Genomic DNA, 3894 nt, shown 5'->3' with positions numbered 1-3894 from the left:
AAAGCCTTGTCTGATTGTATCAGCAATTCAAGTCTTGGAAAAACTCTCTCAGGCAGTTGTGAGGACAGCCACAGGAAGGTTATAGCTGGTCACAGACAACAGAGGAAGGACAACAGTAAATGCCAGGTGTCCCAATTAAAGGACAACAAAGAGCTATATGAGGCAAATGCACCAATGAGAGTTGTGAATTGGAAACTCAAATAAGGAATCAGCAGCAGTAGCCAAGAGAACAGAAGTGCGGCCAGACCTACTGGACAGTATCTTGCTGGTTTGTAGGCTACTGCAAAATCTTCATTCATTCCACCTTGCCAGTCTCCCCACAGGCTTCAAATACCACCCAGATTTTGAGTAAATAATTTACTTTTGGAAAGTTGAGGGAAGTTACTGAAGGGGCAGTGGCTTAACCAGCTATTTGGGTGCCAAGAGTTTGGGTTTTTATTTTTAGAAGATATTAGTCATGCACATTTGTGGACTAAATGGCAACAGCCATGGTGAGGAGTTGTATTCTGGAAACAAAAGGGGTGCCCCATAGAATGGGGCCCTGGAGCAGGAAGGAGGAATCCAATCACGGGTAGAGACAGAGGAAGGAGCTTTGGAGACAGAAAATGGCACTTCTTCCTCTAGCTCTGCAGGGAAAGAGAAGAGAACACATGGAGATAAAGATACACGTGAAGTGCAACAAAGATATGTTGAGTGAGATCTTTCTAGAAAGTTCTATCTCTTCAGCATCAGCATAATCACATAACATATTGAGAAATGCAACACCACAGAAAAACCGTACATGCCTGTGTTAGGTTTTCAATTTTATCCTGATAAAAAAATGGGTGGTTTTCATTCGGCTAAGGAACAATGACTCATGTTTCACAGCTTGCCTGACTGATTTTGTGCTTTTTGCTTGGGTTTAGTCACTCAACAAATATTTGAGGTCCTACAATATGCATATGGCATAGGTTTTTTTTTTTAATTACATTATTTTATTTTTAAAATTTTTATTTGTTGTTTATTGTTCTGTTTAGAAAAGTAATATTTGCTTTTTTGCAAGAGAAAAAATGAATAAAACATTATTTAATCATTTCATACTTTTATAGTGCATGTACCATGTGTTAGACCCTGCACTAGAAGCTCAGTCCCTAATAGTAAAAAAAAAAATAGACAACTCTTGCCCTATAAACTGATAATCTAGTGAAAGAAGCTAAATTCTCTCCAAATTCCCCCATCACATCCCATCTCCAGGTAAACACTGTATGGTTTTATGTATATTTCACTAATTATTTTTCAAATTTAGTATATTTTGGGTCTTTTAAAAATCACATTCTGTGAGTTACATTTTACCTTTTTGCTAAGTAGAGATTGGGATAGTTTCATGCTATATTCAGAGAATAATTTTGAAGTTTTAGACAAGATGACCCAAAAATGAAGTCAGAGAAGGAGCTTAGAGCTAGAACGGATTTCAAACCTGATCCCTCTCTTTACAATCTCTCCTTGAAATCTTCTTATTCAAAGCTGTATAATCAACTAGGTACGTTTACATGAAGTAAAACACATTCATTAATTTATTCAGTCAATAGATTTTGAGTAAGATGATGTTCTAAATACTGTTTACTCACCAAAGCAAATTTCCATGAAAAACTAATTTTTTCAGGAACAAACAAAAACCTGTAGAAAAGAGCTAACAATAAATACTTTTGCAAAGTGAGTATGCTCCAGGTCAGAAAAAGGAACATTAAAGTGCACAAAGGAATAAACAGGAGAAGAGGAGAGGAAATTTTAGCTGAATTGAAGGGTAGGTGGGCAGGTTCCTTGATTTCCTCTTGGGAGGGGTTATATATACACGAAGCGTTTGGTTTCATTCTTCTCATGTACTGGAACGGTGGCTGTTTTAAAGATACATAAGCATTTACACTCCCTGTCAGCTATCTCTGTGAGGAAGAAAGGGATTTATATATTGAAGAGCTTGAAAATAAAATGCATCCAGGAAGGAAGCACTTTACACATTTGTTTCTTTTTTATTGTTTTACTCCTTCCACCCTTTATTATCATTTAAACTCCCATTATTTTTTTCAAATTTCCCATCCACAGGAAACTGCACAGAGAATGTGGCATTGGGGATTTTGCTCACTCTGCTCCAGAAGAATGTAAGAAATAGCTATCATGTATGTCACTAGAGTTTATGATACAGGAGTGATCAAATTTCCCATCCACAGGAAACTGCACAGAGAATGTGGCATTGGGGATTTTGCTCACTCTGTTCCAGAAGAATGTAAGAAATAGCTATCATGTATGTCACTAGAGTTTATGATACAGGAGTGACAATAACTTAAAGACACAGAATAGAGCCCTCTACCTAGAGCTGGAAGGGGGTGAACTGAGACGACATCACAACAAATTATTGCCCTCACAATTTTCTACATTTTTTACTTCCGAGAAATGTCATGTATAATCCAACATAAAATGGAGACAATTTGTGCACTTTTTACTCAGTTCGTTACTATAAGAAAGATGTTCCAAGGTTATAAAAGGTAAGTGCTTAAATATTTAATCCAATTCAACACAATAAACGTTTATTGAGTACCCGGTAGTACAGCTACACTGTAAGAAGATCTGGTAAGTACTATAGGAGAGGTATGAAGCACACACACAAAAACAATAAAGATATTTTTATGTTCTGTTTTGTTGGCTGCCAATGGAGAGACTCACAAGAGGTGGAGATTTCGTCCCAAAGTGTTTTCAGAAGGGATCTCAATGAACTCACAGTTTGACCCTCCCATTTCTCCAGTGGGCCACTATGCATTTTTCTTGCAAGGGAGCAGTAGACATAGAGTGAAGGTAATTTCTCTGCACCCACTAAATTTTGGGTTATTCTCAGGTGAAGAGAAGAGTTAATCTGTCTTTAGAAGCGTGTCCACACAATAGTCCTTTTGTTTGTGTTTAAAGAGTAATATCTCAGAAACAGTAGCTATGTTACAGCAATTTCTTTATCTAGTCATTCATTTATTTAAAACTAGCATTTATTGAAACTAACTATGAATGAGTCCTATAGGAGAAGATAAGATATACAGGGAAATATGATAGAAAATGTTAGGAGGATGAGGACATAAATTAAGAGCACGCAACGCTGACTTGAGCCTTGAAGGAAGGGAAAGGATACTGAGACTGGAAATGCAAAGAATTGTGTGCGTGTGTGTGTGTGTGTGTGTGCGTGTGTGTGTGTGTGTGTGCGCGCGCGTGTGTGTGTGTGTTTGTGTGTGTATTCCCAGGGAGACAGTTCCTACAAGCAAACAGATATGTGAAGTTTGGGAGACAAGTAAGATCCATTTGAAAATTTCCCGTTGTTTGCAACCTGTGTTACATCACAATTTGAGCATTAGGGGTGGCAGGTTTTACCTAAGCACGTGTGACCAAGGAATGAGTCCACGACCTGGGAAGACAATCTTTGCTACATAAACATAGGCTACCTTGCGTGATGTGGACAGACTGTGGAGGAAACTTGGATCCTTGAACACTGTGGTTTTTAAATTTAGTTTTGCCTTCTGAGATATTGCACAGTAGGACTTAATAAGACCGACTCGAGACAGACGCCTCTGGTTCTGTACCTGGCCTATCACTTACTAACTGTGTCACACTTAAAAAGTTAGTTCGCTACTTAGAGCCTTAGTAACCCCATCTGTAAATTGGGAATAATAACAGTACCTATGTTACAGGGTGGTTGTATTAAATGAATTGATATAGGTAAAGATCTTAGGACATTGCCTGAGGTGTCTCTTGTGTAAATGTTTTTTTTATTATTATTATTATCATTATCATTATGCATTAAATTTGTAGCAAAAGTGTGAAAAAAATAATCCATTTGACTTTGAGGGATGTATACCTTGATTATCTCTTATAGTGTGTAGA

This window comes from Galeopterus variegatus, unplaced genomic scaffold (genome assembly GCF_000696425.1).
Source record: "Galeopterus variegatus unplaced genomic scaffold, G_variegatus-3.0.2 Scaffold1200, whole genome shotgun sequence".
NCBI classification, from domain to species: domain Eukaryota; kingdom Metazoa; phylum Chordata; class Mammalia; order Dermoptera; family Cynocephalidae; genus Galeopterus; species Galeopterus variegatus.
The sequence above is the reverse complement of the archived record's forward strand: the minus strand, read 5'-3'. Positions refer to the sequence as shown.